We start from the raw sequence: 19,582 nt of genomic DNA, 5'->3' as shown, positions 1-19,582 counted from the left end.
AGATCATTACATTTTATGCTGTGGGGGTGTGGCTCCAGGTAAACACAACCTTACTTCTCCAATGTTATCTAGTGATATTCTCAATATCCACTCCTATATATATTTCTGAATTTTTGTGACTGTATATTTACCTATAAGCCTGTTCTGAAGCTCATCTAACGAGATAGCTTACTCATAGCAGAGACTATATGTACCTTCTTAGAATGAGAGTTGAGTATATTTATAGATTTGAGCCAAATATTAAGGATGTGGATGACTTTAAGGGGGAAAAATATATTGCAAGGCACTCACCCCAGGTGATTTCTTCACATTGTCCTCTGTCAAGACTAGCATTGCCTTCCAGCAACAGTAATGACGATGCTTTCAAAGTCCAAAGATTTCAGGAAATCTGGGGGTGCAACATTCTCAGGTCAATCTTTCCCAGCAGTCCATCCAATTTTTCAGGATCTCATATATTCACTCCCACAGCCCTGATATCAGGAAACCTCCAGAAGCTGAATATTCTGTATCTTTTGCATTTGTTCAACACTTAGAATCAAATCCTGAACCTGTTTTGTGAATGCAATCTGTCCTCCAGTTTCAGGTAATAAACACTATAAGAAGGGTAGGAAGCCCTTCTTGAATCCCAAACATGTCCTGAACTGATAGTTGGCTGAGACTACCACTTTCTTACTTCAGGGCCTCTGAAATGGTCGAAAGAGGGTAAGCTACCTTCACATGCCTTATAAATACCTTGCCCTCATAGCTTTCAAGTGCTAGAGCTATCACATAAACCTGTTTTACCAAATGTGGTAGTAAAGCAAACCCAGAGTTTCCAGCAACTCATTTATTGCCAGCAATGAGGTCTTTTTTGCCCTCTGACATACAAAGAGACCAATTTCAGAATCCCATATTGAGGGGCTACCATCTATTGTTACTTCCAATACCAATTGATTTGGTTTAGGTTTCTTCCGGGAAGCAGATCTTGGAACAAGCACTTGGAAACATGTAGGTTTTGGGAGAGAGTGGAGAAACAAAATTGGGAGAGAAAATGAGATGGGGAAAAAAAAAAAAGGCCAGTAATTGGCACTAATGGGCTGGTTAATGTTGTGAGCAGTGAGGGCTCAACACTCTCTCAGGGAATCATTTGAGAAACTACTTCGAATACCCCTTACAATCATCCTCCCAGAGAACATGGGAGAATAAAATATCTATCCATTTATACCATTGGTTGAGACTCACTTGAAGAGCATTAAATTCCCCTTACTTCCTAATTCCTTTAATTGTAACTGAATGGCATTCCATAGCAGAAAGACATCAGAGCACTTGATCTAGAAAATGGGCAAAGGTGTGTGACTACCTATACCAGCTGTGGGTACTAAACTCAGACAGGCTAAGAGCACGTGGCATGGAGCCTCATATGTAACTATTATAACGCAGTACCCGTGTTTCTGTGCAATGCCTGGCATTTAGTACGATTTCAATAATTATTTTTAAATTCATTAAGTGATGAATAAATTAATATAGTTAAATTCTAATGAAACCATGAGCTTAAAATATTTATCTAGCATAAACTACTAAATTCTTTGGGGAAAGTCCTTTACCTATTACTCCCATAAATGGATAAAAATATTTTCTCCTTCAATCATTGTTTTAGCTGTAAACTCTTAGCAGACAAGAGCTATCTCCATCACATCATCAATAAACACTTCTCATTTCTGTGTTGCACTTTCTTATCCATTGGGTACGCTTTGTGTCCTTTATTATTATAGTCCTGTGTTTGTAAGGAGAGTGACTGAATCCTGGTGTGCATTAATGTGAAATGTTCACGGTATTTTTATCCTTTTGACGTATGTGTCTGTGATAGATACTTTGACATTGATGTTCTAATATAGTTCATTCATGTCAGATTTCTTTTAATCCCAACTACCTTGGCTGGCAAATCATTTGAGGAAGGTGGGTGAAGGTGGGGGAATCATCTCTATGCTTGATCGTGCTATAATTATTTCAGAGGCTGAGGAAATCTAACAATGTGCTGCACTTTAAGCACTTTGTGATAGTCATCATCTTTGATCAATGTTTTAAAGCTTCACTGCTGATAGAAAGGATGAAAAGCAATTATACAACATTACCGTTGAGCTGTTATTCAAGGTCCATCTTGTTTTTCATTTTCCCCCTGTGCTCTTAAGAGGAATATGTTGTATAACACTATGACACAAACCATCATATTTTATTTTGAGTGGCTACAAACTTCCTTTCTTCCAATTAAAGCCATCGATAAAGCATCTGAGTTTTGGGTTGAACTGTATATTCTAAATAGATTATGTTTATACTCAATGCAAGACTTTATTTGTTTATTTATTTATTTTTTCATGTACATGATTGCTATTCCATTTAGGTCTAATTCTAAATATAATCAACAAGTCCTGAAGCTGTTTTTCTTACATAACCATTCATCAGTTGAAATAGAGAAGTGCATAAATTCTCATTACACTAGAGTGATGATTCATAGGATATGTTAACTGTTCATGTATTTTAAATTAAATATAAGAAAAAAGGGATTAAACACCAAATATTAAATATGGAACACATATCTGACTATTAGAAACTAGTGGGATATTTTGAATAAGGAAATCATTCAAATATTTAATTTTCAAAACAAATTTAAATACAAAGTTTTTAACTTTAATACTATCCATAGGTTAAAAATTAATTTAGTAGTGATTAAAGCAATTTTTGCTATTAGGAATGTATACATAGTAAGCCATAAATGCAGTATGCTGGGTAATTAAAAAATATGGGCGGCTAATTAGCTTATTGACAAATTTATTAACTATTACTTTAAAAGGAGTAATATTATAAGATATTTACATTTTAATGTTAAAAAGAACATAAAATTTACTTATGGTTGATAAAGTGCTTTAGGAAAAACAAGGTCTATGCTTTGAACTCTAGTGTAGATAGAAAATTGTCACACCATTCTGAGTTTTTTGAGTTTAGAAACATGTCATTGGTATTTGTACTTATTTTTATTTAGTTATTGGGCTTTAGCCTTCCTAATTTCTCCCCCCACCAAAAATGGAAGGGACAGATTTTCTAAGCTCCTTAAGAGCAATTAACATATAGTTAACAGGGTGAATGTGGAGGTCCTGGCAGAAGTTGAGAAAGCTGCCCTTCCCACACAAGGTGCCCAAAGTCTCTTCCATCTGACTATTCCTAAGTTTCAGTGGTTGCTCCCCACCACCCTTACCCGCAGTTTTGCATTCCGCAGCTTCTGTTACTTGGGTTTACTGAGGAGGTCCCCAAACCCGTGGTCCTCCTCCTGAGGAATCATCAGATGGTCCTGCATCACTCACCTCATGTCATCCTGTCAGTCAGGCATTTTATGCTGTCACTCACAAGAGGAATTATTTGGAGTTAAGATGGAGGAGAAGTAGGGGGACTGGGGTTTCCCTGGGATTTCCCTTCTCCCTCAAACACAGCTGTATTGAGGTCAGAACACTTGGAACACCAAGGAACTCTATCTGTGGAGTGACAGAAAAATCTCCACAGGTAGAAGGAGACAGCTTGGTGGGACAGAGGACAAGAGAAAAAAACCTCTCCAGACCACAGACTGGAGAACAAGAAACATGGAGAGTACCAGTCTCTATTTAGCAAACAGCCTTAGGAGCTAAAGATTGGAGCTTTCAAAAGTGCACAAGTTTCTCCAGACCAAAGCCACCAGCACACGCATGCACCTGGTGGGGAGGGAAGCCAGCCCTGGGCACCATAGTGATCTCAGGGGTGCCCTGGGAGAGAGCAATCCCCTCCCTTGAGTACTGTGGGAAGAGGGAATACTGCCCCCCCCCAGGACAAAAGACCCTGCAGGCACTGCCTTATCAGCAGGGCAGGGTGGTGCTACCCCAGAACCTGTCCTTGTGGTGATAGATCCTTTAAGACATTAGGTTTTGAATCTTAGTTGAGCAAGTAGAAGGTGTAGGAGACCATGGAGCAAGGCATTACCCAAGCCTGTGCTACTCTGTGAAGGCTGCCAGAACATCAGTGTTTGAGACGCCTGGGGGAGGGGAGGAGAGATTGGGGTGTCACCATTTTTCTCCCCCAAACCAACACAGTGGGGCTTCAGGGAACAGAACAGTAGTCCCTCGTGGAGGCAGGACCACTTACACTAAACCTCGCCCCCTTGGCCTGGTGGCTGCCTAACTATTGGAGCACTACAGACACTGAGTGAACCAGATGGCCTCTCCTCCAGACCAGCACAGCCACCAGTCCCAGGCACCAACAAACAACTATCCTGTGGTTTTCTATGTTAGTCTGTTGCTCTTTTTTTTTCCTCTCTCTCTTTTCTCTTTTCTCTTTCCTTCCCTTCTCTTCTCTTTTTCTTTGTATCCTTTTCTTTTTTCTCTTTTCTTTTATTGCTTTGGAATCAGGCTCATAGTTTCTGATTTGATTTTTGGTCAATTATTATTATATATATTTTTTCTTGTTTTCTTTCATTCTCTGCTCTGTTTGTCTCTGTAATCAGACATTTTTTTCTGTATTTTTTTTACACTTTTTCTAATCTCCTTCTCTTTTATTTTCCTTTCTCTCCCTCTGGATGAAGACTTATAGTTGCTTTGAGTCTCTGCTTGCTATTTTTCACCCCTTTCATTTTTCTCTTTTTATAGGAGCAGGCTTCCCCCGGTGTTTCCTTTCCCCTCCCCCCCAGGGTTACTTCAATGAACAAATCAAAGCACACCTGGTTGAAGGTTCAAACACTCCACCAAGATGAGCAAGGAGGAGATTTCTAGAAGACTGACCAGTGGGATAGAGCAGCCAAATATGCAGTATCAGAGTGCATACAATACACTCCAAAAACTCTCCCTGAAGTTCCAGGCCCTAGAGAGTGGATGTGCCCTTTTTCATATACTAGTTCTCACAGGTGCAGGACACCTAACAAGATATTAAAATATGTAAAAGGCAGAAACCTAGCCAAAATGATGAAAAGGAAGAATTCTCCTCAAAAGGAATTCCAGGAAGAAATGACAGCCAGAGACTTGCTCAAAAACATATATAAACAATAGATCTGAATGAGAATTTAGAATAGAGTCATGAGACTAATAGCTTGGCTTGAATAAAGCATAGAAGACAGCAGAGAATCTATTGCTGCAGGTAAGAAATAGTCATTATTAAGAAATGCTATAAATGAGATGCCAAATAAATTAGATGCAGTGACAGTGAAGATGGAAGAAACAGAGGAGAGAATAGGCGAAACAGAAGGTAAAATTATGAAAAATTATGAAGCTGAAAAAAGAGGGAAAGAAATTGCTAGGACATGAGAGGAGAAATAAAGACCTAAGTGATTCAATGAAACAAAATAATATCTGTATCATAGGAGTTTCAGAGGAAGAAAAGACAGAGAAAGGAGCAGATGGTTTATGTGAACAAATTATAGCTGAGAACTGCCCTAATCTGGGGAAGGAAACAGGCATCCAATTCCAAGAGGCACAGAGAACACCCTTCATAACCAACAAAAACAGGTCAACACATCATAGTGAAACTGGAAAAATACAAAGATAAACAGGTAATTCTGAAAGGAGTAAGGAATGAACAGGTCTTAACCTACAAAAGTAGACACATGAGGGTAGTAGTGGGCATGCTTACTGAAACTTAGCAGGCCAGAATGGAGTGGCAGGAAATATTCAATGTGCTGAATAGAAAAATATGCAGGCAAGAATCCTTTATCCAGAAGGCTGTAATTCAGAATACAAGGAGGGATAAAGGCTTTCCCAGACAAACAAAACCTAAAGGAGTTCATGACCACTAAACCAGCCCTGCAGGAGATCCTAAGGGGGACTCTGTGAGTGGAATGCAGCAAAAATTCCAAAGAATCAGAGACATCACTACAAGCATAAAACCTACAGATACCAAAATGACACTAAATCCATGCCTTCCAATAATCACTCTGAATGCCCCAATCAAAAGATATAGGATATCAGAATGGATTAAAAAAAAACACCAATATCCATCTATATACTGCCTATAAGAGAATCATTTTAGACCTGAGGATACCTGCAGATTGAAAGTGAGGGTATGGAGAACCATCTATCATGTGACTGAAAGGAGAAAAAAAAGCTGGAGTAGCCATACTTATATCAGACAAACTAGATTTTAAAACAAATACTTTAACAGGAGATGAAGAAGGGCATTATATCATAATTAAGGGATCTATCCATCAAGAAGAGCTAACAAGTGTAAATGTTTATGCCCCTGATGTGGAAGACTCCAAATATATAAATGAATTAATCACAAACATAAATAAATGTATAGATAATAATACCGTGATTGTAGGGGACTTTAATACTCCACTCACCACAATGGACAGCTTATATATACAGAAAATCAATAAGGAAGCAACAACTCTGAATGACACATTGGACCAGATAGACTTAAGAGATATATTCAAAACTTTTCATCCAAAAGCAGCAGAATACTCATTCTTCTTGAGTGCACATGGAACATTTTTCCAAAATAGATCACATACTAGGTCACAAAACAGCCCTCAACAAATATAAAAGGAGTGAGATCAGACCATGCATATTTTCAAATCACAATGCTATGAAGCTTGAAATCAACCACAAGAAAAAAATTCGGAAAGCCCCCCAAATACATGGAGGTTAAAAAATATCTCACTAAAGAATGAATGGGTCAACCAAGATATTAAAGAAGAAATTAAAAAGTATATGAAAGCAAATTAAAATGAAAATACCACAGTCCAAACCCTATGGGATTCAGCAAAGGCAGTCCTAAAGGAAAATATTTCTCCAGAAGAGAAATAATAAAGATTAGAGGAAAAATAAAGAATATAGAATCCAAAACAAACAAACAAACACAAACAAAAACAAAAAGGAGTAGAACAAATGAATGAATCTAAGAGCTGGTTTTTTGAATAAATAAACAAAATTTATAAACCCCTAGCCAGACTTCTCAAAAAGAAAAGGGAGGATGGAAATAGATAAAATCATGAATGAAAGAGGAGCGATCACAACCAACATCAAAGAAATACAAACAGCTATTAGAGAATACTATGAAAAAATTGTATGCAAACTGTACAATCTGGAAGAAATGGACAAATTCCTAGACAGTCACACACTATCAAAACTCAAGTGGGAAGAAATAGAAAATTTGAAAATTTGAACAGACCCACTCCAGTGAAGAAATTGAATCAGTTATCAAAAATCTCCCAACAAATAAGAGTCCTGGGCCAGATGGCTTCCCAGGGGAATTCTACCAGACATTGAAAGCAGAGATAATTACTATTCTTCTCAAGCTGTTCCAAAAAATAGAAACAAAAAGAAAGCTTCCAGACTCATTCTATGAAGCCAGCATTACCTTAATTCCCAAACTAGATAAAGAACCCAATAAAAAGGAGAATTACAGGCCAATATCCCTGATGAACATGGATGCAAAATTTCTCAATAAGATACCTGCAAATCGAATTCAATTGTATATTAAAAGAATTATTCACCATGATCAAGTGGGATTCATTCCTGGTCTGCAGGGCTGGTTCAATATGCTAATATCAATCAATGTGATACATCACATTAATTAAGATAGGATAAAAACTATAGGATCCTATCAATAGAGGCAGAAAAAGTATTTGATATTTACAGCATCCTATCTTAATAAAAACCCTCAAGAAAGCTGAGATAGACTTAACATCATAAAGGCCATATTATGAAAGGCCCACAGCTAATGTCATCTTCAATGGGGAAAAGTAGAGATTTCCCCGAGATCAGGAACACAACAGGGATATCCACTCGCACGACTGTCGTTTAACATAGTGTTGGAAGTCCTAGCCTCAGCAGTAAGACAGCAAAACAAAATAAAGCATCCAAATTGGCAAAGAAGAAGTCAAACTTCCACTCTTTGCAGATGACATGATATTCTACATGGAAAACCTGAAAGACTCCACCAAAAAACTGCTACAGCTAGCTGATCCATGAATTCAGTAAAGTCACAGGATATAAAATCAATGTACAGAAATCGGTTGCATTTCTATACATCAATAATTAAACAACAGAAAGAGATATCAAGGAATCGATCCCATTTACAATTGCACTAAGAACCATACAATACATAGGAAGAAATCTAACTAAAGAGGTAAAATATCTGTATGTTGAAAATTATGGAAAGCTTATGAAAGAAATTTAAGAAGACACAAAGAAATGGAAAAACATTCCACGCTCATGGATTGGAAGAACAAATATTGCCAAAATATTGATACTACCGAAAGCAATCTACACATTCAATGCAATCCCAATCAAAATAGCACCAGCATTCTTCACAGGACTAAAACAAATAATCCTAATATTTGTATGGAACCACAAAAGACCCCAAATAGCCAAAGTAATGTTGAAAAAGAAAACCAAAGCTGGAAACCTCACAATCCCAGACTTTAGACTGTATTACAAAGCTGTAATCATCAAGACAGTATGGTATTGGCACAGAAACAGACACACAGACAAATGGAATAGAATAGAGAACCCAGAAATGGACCCACAAATATATGGCCAACTAATCTTTGACAAAGCAGGAAAGAGTATCCAATGGAAAAAAGCCTCTTTTAGCAAATGATGCTAGGAGAACTGAACAGCAACATACAGAAGATTGAAGCTAGACCATTTGCTTATACCATACACAATAATAAACTCAAAATGGACGAAAGACCTAAATGTGACACAGGAAATCGTCAAAATGCTACAGGAGAAAACAGGCAGCAACCCCTGTGACCTCAGCTGCAGCAGCTTACTTGGCCTGTCTATGAAGGCAAGGGAAATAAAAGCAAAAATTAACTATTTGGACATCATCAAGATAAAAAGCTTCTGCAAAGCAAAGGAAACAACAGAACTAAATGGCAATCAACAGAATGGGAGAAAATATTTGCAAATGACACAAAGGCTTAGTATAAAAAATCTATTAAGAATTTATCAAGCTCAACACTAAAAAAACAAATGTTCCAGAGAAGAAATGAGCAGAATACATGAATAGACAATGTTACAAAGAAGACATGCAGATGGCAAACAGACACATGAAAAGATGCCCAACATCACTCATCATCAGGGAAATACAATTCAAAACCACATTGACATACCATTCAGAGTGGCTAAAACAAACAACTCAGGAAACAACAGATGTTGGCAAGGATGTGGAGAAAGGAGAACCTTCTTGCACTGCTTGAGGCAATATAAACTGGTGCAGCCACTCTGGGAAACAGTGTGGAGGTTCCTCAAAAAATTAAAAATAGAATTACCCTGTGATCTCACAATCGCAGTACTAGGAATTTATCCAAAGCAAACACAGGAGTGTTGATTCAAAGGGGCACAGGCACCCCAATGTTTAGAGCAGCACTCTCAACAATAGCCACATTATGGAAAGAGCCCAAATGTCCACCAACTGATGAATGGATAAAGAAGATGTGATATATGTACACAATGGAATACTACTCGGTGATGAAAAAGAATAAAATTCTGCCATTTGCAACAACATGGTTGGAACGGGAGGGTATTATGCTAAGCAAAATAAGTCATTCAGAGAGACAGATATTTCATGATTTCACTAAAATGTGGAATTTGAGACGCTTAACTAATGACCAAAGGTGAAGGGAAGGAAAAATAAGATACAAACTGAGAGAGAAGCAAATCAAAAGAGTCTTAAATACAGAGAACAAACTGAGGGTTGATGTGGGTGAGGGGTTGGGGAGTTGTAAAAATGGGTAATGGGCATTGAGGAGGGCACTTGTTGCAATGAGCACTGAGTATCATATGTAAGTGATGAATCATGGGAATCAACTCCTGAAGCCAAGACTACACTGTATGTTAGCTAACTTGACGATAATAATAATAATAATAATAATAATAATAATAATAGCATATAGTTAACATATAGTTTTAGCTCTGATCACCTGAACCTAGCATATGCCCTGTGTTAAAGAAACATTAGTTTAACACACGAATGAATAACAAACCATGTGTGACATGATTGCTAAATTTGTGATTTGTCATTCTAGAATATATAACCATCCCTAGATCTTTTTAAGGGCCATAAGCATTTTCCAAGTTGATTTAATCATCACTGTCGTTTGCCATCGTCACCACTGCTCTCAGCAGCAGCAGCGGCAGCAACAGCATCTCACCATCTTCACTACTGAGACTAAAGAGAGACCTTCTGTACATTGATCCTCTCTCTCTTCCTTCTTTCTTCCTTTTCTTGCTTCCCTTCCTCGTATTCAAGACATATTTCTTGAGAAACACAATATTTTTCTATCACTATTCTTAGTACTGAGAAAACAATGCTAATCAGACAGACAAGATCTCTGTATATGTTAACACACTGGCTAAAGGAAAATGCCAGGAAAAGGTATGTAAACATTGCACACTTGGAAAAAATAATTCCAAAATTCATATGGAACCACAAAGACCTCAAATAGCCAAAGCAATCTTGAGAATGAAGAACAAAGCAGGAGGTATCACACTTCCTGATTTCAAAATATATTACAAAGCTATGGTAATAAAACAGTACAGTCCTGGCTTTAAACAGGCACATAGAATAATGGGACCAAACTGAAAGCCCAGAATTAAGTCAAACATATGCAGTTTATCAGTCTTCAACAAGAGCATTATGACTATGCAGTGGGGAAAAGATAGTCTCGTCAACAAACATTGCTAGATACACACAAAAGAATGAAATTAGACTTTCATCTTACATCATGCACAAAAATCATCTCAAAATGTATTAAACATTTAAACATAAGGAAAAGCTTGAGGACATTTGTCTTGGCAATGATTTCTTGGATATGACACCAAAAGCACAAGAAACAAAAGCAAAATAGTCAAGTGAAAATACATTAAACTGCTTCTATATAGCAAAGGAAAAATTGACATAGTGAAAAAGCTTCTATATAGCAAAGGAAAAATTGACATAGTGAAATGGCAACCAACAGAATGGGAGAAAATATTCATGAATTATTTATTTGATAAGGGTTTAATATTCAAAATATATAAGGAACTCAACTCAACAGCAAACAAATTTTTAAAATGGGCTAAGGACTTGAGTAGACTTTTATGGAAAGAACACACAGAAATTGTCAACAGGTATATGAAAAATATTCCACATCACTAATCGTCATGAAAATGCAAATTAAAACTACAATGGATATAACCTCATATCTTTCAGAATGGCTATTATTAAAAAAAATAAGACAAGAGTTGGCAAGGATACAGAGAAATTAGAAATCTTGTACACTAAAGGTAGAAATGTAGAATGGTGCAGCCACTATGAAAAATAGTCTAGAGGTTCCTCAAATAATGAGAAATTAACTCTTATATTGTGGGAAACAGAACACCACAATGACCATAGGGGCATGTTCATTAAGGCTCCAAGATCTCTGAGAAAACTGGAGATTGTAAGATTAAAAATAACCTGAAAGGACTTGAGTGAATTGCCCTTGGGAAATGTGGTCTGTTCTTTAGTATGCAAATAGGAATGTTTTGCTTAAAGGAAGCCAGCTTTATATAGCACAGTGCATTCACTCCCTTCTTTGTCTTTGCTTCTATCCTAAAGATTCTTATTGGAACATATGTATCTGCAAGACTGCTCTCATAGGCAAGATATGTATGATAGCTGAATCAGATATACATTGTTGACATGCTTTGCTAAGCTCCTGTTGTTAATCATTGCTGATCTGTTTTTCCTGAAAATGTATAGAAGATGTACAATAAACCTCGGTGCCTCAAGCTGTTGGCCCGGGGCCCCCTGTGCCTCGCTATACTGTCCTCTCTTTTTCTCAGTTTCTTCGCTGCCCCAGGTCCACGGCCCATTGAGGTCGATATTATATGATCTATAAATGCCACTCTTGGTTATTTATTCAAATTAATTGAAATCAGAATCTAGAAAAGATATATGCACTACTGTATTCATTGCACTCTTCACAATAGCCAAGATATGGAAACAACCTAAATGTACATTGACAAGTGAATAGATAAAGTGCAATGGCATATTATCCAACCTTTTAAAAGAAGGAAATTATGCCATAAATGACAATATGAATGTCTGGAATATATTATATTAAGAACATAAGCCAGTCATAAAAGGATAAATGTTGCATTATTCCACTTATATGAAGTACCTAAAAGAGTCAAACTCATAGAAACTGAGAGTAGAGTGATGGTTGTCAGAAGCTGGAAGAAGGGGTTAATGGGGAGTTGCTGTTCATTGAGTATAAAGTTTTAGTTATGCACGATGAATAAATTCTAGAGATTTTTGCAATATATTTTTAAATATATTTTATAAACACAGACACAAAATCCAAAACAAAACTCTAGCAAAATAAACCTATCAACACATAAAATAAACTATATACCATTTCCAAGTGATCAGTCCCAGGGATGCTAGGTTAGTTAATAGCTGAAAATCAATTAATGCAATATAGCATATCAAAATAATTAAAAACAAAAATTACATGACCATCTTATTAGGCACAGAACATTTTTTTTTATAAAAACCAACATCCTTTTATGATAAAAATGCTCAAAAAATTAGTCACAGAAGGGAACATGCTCAACTTGATAGAGAACATCTATGGAAAACTCACAGGTAACATCTTACTTAATGGTGAAAGAATTGATCCTTTCTTCATATGATTAATAACAAGATAAAGATGTCTGGTCTCACCACTTTTATTAACATTACACTAGCAGTTCTAGCTAGGAAAATTCAGCATGAAAAATTTTAAAAAGCATCCATATGGGAAAGGGAGAAATAAAACTATCTCTATATCCCCCAGATGATGGGACAGGGGAGGCATAACTAAAGGGTACTGTGCTTCTTTTGAAGGTGATGAAATATTCTAAAATTGACTATGATGATGGTTGCACATATATGTAAATATACTAAAAAATTAATTTTAAAATTTAAATAGATAAAATGTGTGGTATAAAGTATAGTATGTAAATCATAACTCGATAAAGCTGGTTTTTAAACAGTAGATAAACAATGTAATATGTCAATTCATGAGGAGGGAATGTTAAATTTTTTGAATGTTTATTTAATTACTTTGAGAGAGAGTGAGAGAGAGTGCATGTTGGGAAGGGACAAAGAGAAAGAGAAAAGAGAGAGAAAATCCCAAGCAGGCTACACCCTCATTTTGGAGCCCAGCAGGGAGCTGGATCTCACCACCCTGAGATCATGACATGAGCTAAAATTAAGAGTTGGATGCTAACCTTAACTGGCTGAGCAACCCAGACACCCCAAGGGATTATATCTTCCTCATAGTGTATGTCATCTGTATCTCTGATTGTCTGGCTCTCCTCTTTGCCCTCATTCCAGGATCCAAACTGAAGAAGAACCCCCCACATATAACAAACTCTTTTCATAAGGAATAATTAAAAGAAAGTTGGAGAAATAAAGTATGGCTCTTAAAATTTCTGCTAAGAATCACCATATTGTCACATATGATTACATTTCATTTATCTTCCCTGTTATCACTGAGAAGTACACTCCTTTCATAGGAAGGTAGTGTAAGTCACATCACAATGAGCAGGGATATACAATTTCTTTAATCTTAAAGGAAGAGGAGTAAAAAATAGTGCATTTTCCCACATACCTTATGCCATTTAATAAATGCATAACTTTATATATTTTTATTTAAATGTTTATTTATTTTATTTTTTTTGAGAGGGAGAGAGAGAGAGAGCACAAGTGGGCGAGGGGTAGAGAGAGAGAAAAGAAAACACAGAAACTGAAGCAAGCTCCAGGCTCTGAGCTGTCAGCACAGAGCCCAATGTGGGCCTTGAACCTACAAACTGTGAGATCATGACCCTTGACAAAGTTGGACGCTTAACCGACTGAGTCACCGAGGCTCCCCTGTATATATTTTTACCTTTGAGTTGCCTTGAGAGAAAATGGCAAGCCTTTAGCTAGTCCTCATAATGATACTTATCCATGTCTTTGTGATTCTATTCTTCCTGATAAAATTTCTCATATTCATTAATATTAGAAAAGGTATTTTGGAAATCTGTGAGGGTCAGAAGACTTTAGTTTAATAACATGAGTCTCTTTAGATGGCCTTTAAGGTTTCACAAGTCACTGTATAAATTTTAAAACGTGTTCATTTGCAGGGTGTCTGGTTGGCTCAGTCGGTTAAATGTCTGACTTCAACTCAGGTCATGATCTCACGGTTCGTGAGTCTGAGCCCTGCATTGGGCTCTGTGCTGACAGCTCAGAGCCTGGAGCCTGCTTCAGATTCTGTGTCTCCCTCCCTCTCTCTCTCTGCCCCTCCCCCACTCAGGATTTGTCTCTCAAAAATGAATAAATGTTAAAAAAAATAAAACATGCTCATTTGCTTTTAAAACATACATCATGAGAAACCAGTCTTTCACTCTTTAGTATTTAGAGATTTGTCTTTGTACAATTTGCTTTTCCCATCAAGGATGACTTATACTCTATTCGTACTTTGGTAAACCTTTCGTAATGCAGTTGTTTCCTTTTCAGGGCCCCCTTATTTTACCTCATGAATGAAGACCACTTTATTACTCAGAGTTAAAGATTGGATGTTCTACTTCTGACTGCCTTGATCTCATAAAAATTAAAATACCCATAAAGTATGAAACGAATTTATATAATCCACTTTTTATTTGAATGAAGCACAGAAAAGATCTTTAGTTAAGTCTGATCTCTCATAACTAATGTAGTTTACCTAATATGTTTGTAGTCTGCATTATGAATGTGGTGATTGTTTCATCTCCCTAATATAGTTGGGCATTTAATGACGTATGTAATACAGCAATTTAACAAGGCATTTTCCACTGTATTCACCTCTTTAGATTATACTGTGTCTTCACCAGTATTGACATCCTCACTTATATAACTCTTGTGTCTCATCTCCATAAGTTTCTTCCTTAGGCCATAGCTGGAGGTGTCCTCAGTACCAAGATGCCAGGTCCCTGACAACTAATATGGTCTTCCTGTGCCATCCCTTTTGCTCAGAAATAAGCTAAGTCTGTAAGAAACTAAATTAATTAATTAGTTATGGGTACAAGAAAATGTATCTCTTCTCTCATCCCAATATTCTTAGTGGCAACATATAAGAGGTAACACCTTTGGTGTTATATTCCTACCTATGTGCATATTCTCATGCTGACCCTCACCATTTCTTCCTTAACCCGACCACCTATATATCCCAGGATGCCTAAATCTTTCTGCTGTAACAGAAACAAAATCATAGATGGCATGTTTAAGAAGTTTCTCTGCCAAATATTTTCTATGTACAGTCAATAAACATGCAATCAGGAGGACATAAATCACACTGCTATTTTAATAGAAATAGTTGAAGACAAATAATTGTTTAACGAGCACTGAAGAAATTAAAAGACCAAAGGGCAATACAGAGGTATCACAGAATGCAGTTCCAACCCAAGGTTTAGGGAAACAAAGCAGAATTTTAGGACTTTTAGAATTTAGAGCTTGGAGATGGGAACCAGCAAAACAGGGATGCAGACCTCTGGAGGGAGTTTGTTGCCTAGCTGAAAGTGTCCCCTCTGGATATTAGAGCTAATTGCACAGAGACGGGCATCATACTTGTAAGAGAGAGGCCCCAGCCGCTGGTGCCCATATCTCTGATGGATGCTATGAGCTGGATTATAGGAGTGACCAAAAATATCTGCAAACTGAAATCATAGCTCCTACCAGAACCAATCGCTGCTGCAGAACATAGAAGGGTTATTTTTTGTTTGTTTGCTTATTTATTTATTTTGAGAGAGTGTGCGCACGGGCATGCACTTGCCTGTGAGGGAGGGGCAGAGAGAGAGAGATGGAGAAAGATAGACTCCCTAGCAGGCTCTGCACTGCAGCACTAAGCCTGACGTAGAGCTCGAACTCACAATCCCTTGAGGACCTGAGCCAAAATCAAGAGTCAGACGCTTAACTGACCGAGCCACCCAGTTACCCCAGAAATGTAGCTTTAAAGCTGAGAGACAACAGTTGCTTTATAACAGACACACATGCATTAGCTGGTTTAGTCATCTAGGATGGACACTAGCATACCTTCATTTCACAGATGACTAACCTGGAAGTCATTAAGTTACGTAACTTGCCCAAGGTCACACAGGTAGGCAGGACTGAGCTCACGCTGTCTGGCTCTGCGGGCTATATTTGAACCACAACTCTGACCACCTGTATTTCACAAGCATCCTGAATCTTCAGGTGCTTCTTTGAAGACTCCTTCTTTCCTGAAGACATCCATCGAAGTTACTTATTTTCTTTTTTGTAAATTTTTTAAATGTTTTATTTATTCTTGAGAGAGAGGGGGAGATGGAGCGTGAGTGAGGGAGGGGCACAGCGAGAGAGGGATACAGAATCTGAATCAGGCTCCAGGCTCTGAGCTGTTGGCACAGAGCCTGACATGGAGCTTGAACTCACAAACCATGAGATCATGACCTGAGCTGAAGTCAGACGCTCAACCGACTGAGCCACCCAGGCCCCAAAGCTACTTATTTTATGATAGCCCCAAATCACATTAATCTGGAAACCTTATTATTTCCTAGTCAATTTCATTTTCATAAAATTACTTATTTAACACTTTGTTTTTAGAGGCCATTATTTTCAGTACTACTGCTTTTTAAACTCCTTCACTGATAACACTTAATCTGAATGCCTACCTCCATTCTCTCCTCTCTCCCAACCAAGGTTGTTGAAATCAAAATCATAGTTTTTCTATCCCAATTTTTGGTACCATCCTGAATAAAAGTATATTCACAAAATTACTTAACATCTTACACTCTTGGTTATCGGTTTCTACCTCATTATCCCACTCCATTCCAATTTGGTTGCTTACTCCTGTGACCAAACTGTACATCTTGTTCTTATTCGGAGATGACAAATCCATAAATTCATAAATTTAACTATGTCATTATGATTAAAATTCCTGTCCTACTGAAACTCTGATGCATTGCTTATACCTGCTTTTTAATCCCATAGAGACCTCTAACATTTGGATCCCTCTATTTATCTAATTTCAACCAATTGGCCATTCTTTGTCATCAATTCCTTTTTATTCTTTTTGGATTCCATGTGCCATTACATCAACCAATCATTTGAAAATATTTCCAAATTTATACAGCTTTAATTTCCCTAGTCAGCTCTCTTTCTCCAGTTCTCTAAGTAAGGTATTTAAAGTCCTTTCTATGTGTTTAAATGTTCAAATTTATTCTCCTAACCTGAAAGGAGCTATATATCTCAATTAAGTGCTTATAGCCAAATATACTTAATTATAAAGACAGTTATATTTTTCTCTGTTCTTCTGTTAAAACAAAATAAAAGATGTGACTTTTTTTTTTTCAAAATCTCCTTCCCTGTCTGGGTTTTGCTTCTTATTCCATTGTGCCTAATTCCCATAATTATTTAAATTTGCTCATGTTGACTCTTCTGGGAAGAAAAAAAGTTCTTCCATGAACTTATGTATTCCTCTGCTACCATCTTATCTCTTTGCATCTTATAATGGTTAAATTTCTCAAATATACATCTGTATTCACACTTTATATCACCTCATTCCCCTCTCTCATGTCAACCTCTTTTTGTTGGGCTTATACCTTGAAATTAAACTTATTCTTGTAAATATAAAAACTAACCTTCTGGTTCTCATTCTGGAAAAAGCAGAGTAAGCACATTCCATTCCATTCCATTTTTCCCATCCTTCCCTAACTAAAACTTCCTGGAGCAACTTCATAGAGCAATTGAGTAATGATTCCAAAAGCCAGAGAAAAGAGGATGTAGTCACTATGAAACACAGACTTGAGTAACAAACCAGCAGTAATTTTCTACACTTTTTTTGGGGGGGGGGGATCATGTATATTCTGCTTTGTATGCTGGGGAAGTCCACTACTCAGAAACATCAATGGACACAGAAAAAACAAACAAACAAACAAACAAACAAGTAAAGCCTAATCTCTCTAGATAAAGCACAAGCTAATAGTGGTTAAGCAGAGGAGAAAAATTTTGACCATGCATGCCTTACTCCAAGTGAACACTATAATAAAAATTTTGCACCACTTTTCCTTCCTCTGAAGTAAAGACTGAACAGAGCTGTCTTCTATCCTTGACCTGCAACAATAAAGGGATGTGACCCCCTGACCACAGTGACTATGAATGGAGACTTACCTTTCATCTCTACCCTACAACAAGTTGGGAGCATCACTCCTCACACCACACACACATTGGGAGAAGAAGCCAGTCATGTATTCACACCGTGCAATAATGAGGCAGCCTCCTCTCTCTCCCCAGCAGATATCAAAGCTACTGAGATGGAGAACAAAGCTCTGTCTACCAGTCTCTCCCCAGAAAAAAAATGAGGGAACTTATGCTTTTTTCCCAATAAAAGAGCAAGGAAAAGGATGGAATTAGAGAGAAGGATATTTTAATTCTGTGTATGAAGGGGTGGCCAGACCACAGAGCAGTTCATACATGAAACCAACCAAATACAAAATAGTAAAAGGTTTGATAACTGAATTCTGGTGTGGAATACAACTTGGGTTCTAGATTGGCCTCTAGGTAGCACGTAAGTGGGACAGAACAGAATGGTATTGCAAAGGCTTTGAAAATAAAGCTGATGTTTCAACCTCATCCCACAAAGTTGGTCAGGATGCATATTCTGAACTCTTATATATTGCATGCCTGAAAAAAAATAGAGATTTTTAAAAGAAACCAGACACTCTCCTCATAATACTCAAATGCCCAGGATACAATCTGAAATTATTCATCACTTCCAAGAATCAGGAAAATCTAAAATCTCATGAAAAAAGACAATTGCGGTGAATAAATTTAAGATTTCTCTAAGCTTGCACCAATGGGTTATCAAGGCTTTGGACTGAAAGCTGCCACAGGGCGAAAGTGCTCAGCATAGAACAAAGCACAGAGCAGAAAGCCACTTCCACAGGAGGAAAATGCCCAAGAACAGGTAGAGGAACAGCCAGGGGTGGAAAGACAACCCAGCAGAGTGAAAGAGCCCAGGATTAAGTAAAACAAAGCATAGAGCAGAAAGGTGCTACAGGTGAAAGCACCCTGAGCTAATTAGTGAGCAAAATGCCTTGTTAACCCTGAGGTAGCATGCTCTATCTGTCTTAGCCCCTAGAAAAGTTAGGATAAACAGACACAGTGCCTGATGCCTGCAGTAAAGGGCCTTCTGCTCAGTGCTGGGACTTTGATTTGTATTGACCCTAACCCCTAACACCGCATACTTTCAAAACCCCCTTTCTCTCACATGCATGAGTTAATTATCAGTGTTTGTCTCTTTCTGCACATCCATCATTTTTGTAAGCCTCTGATCCTAATAAATATGAATCAAGGACCTTACTCAGGGTTTTTGTCTCCTCCCGGATATTAGCCTCTCTCGTATTCAATTCTGCATCCACTCTCTTGCTGGACGAGAGAGAACTCCAGACTCAAAGTCTGCGAGGCAATCAATAGGTGCCTCTACTGGGGTACCTGGGTGGCTAAGTTGGTTAAGTGTCTGACTTAGTCTAAGGTCATGATCTTACAGTTTGTGGGTTCAGCCCTGAGTCAAAGCTGTGTGCTA

At 37.5% G+C, this 19,582-nt stretch overlaps 1 long non-coding RNA gene across 1 annotated transcript in view; it reads right to left on the bottom strand.

Moving 5' to 3' along the window:
• Positions 1 to 297: 297 nt before the first annotated feature.
• Positions 298 to 19,582, bottom strand: part of LOC125156733 (uncharacterized) — a 410,956-nt gene continuing 391,671 nt past the window's right edge. Inside the window, exon 4 of the long non-coding RNA XR_007148747.1 lies at positions 298 to 388. This is a non-coding gene — a long non-coding RNA (uncharacterized LOC125156733). The remainder of the gene's footprint in view (positions 389 to 19,582) is intronic.

The sequence above is a fragment of the Prionailurus viverrinus genome, chromosome F2 (genome assembly GCF_022837055.1).
Source record: "Prionailurus viverrinus isolate Anna chromosome F2, UM_Priviv_1.0, whole genome shotgun sequence".
Classification (NCBI taxonomy): domain Eukaryota; kingdom Metazoa; phylum Chordata; class Mammalia; order Carnivora; family Felidae; genus Prionailurus; species Prionailurus viverrinus.
This window is presented reverse-complemented; position numbering and strand designations above follow the sequence as displayed.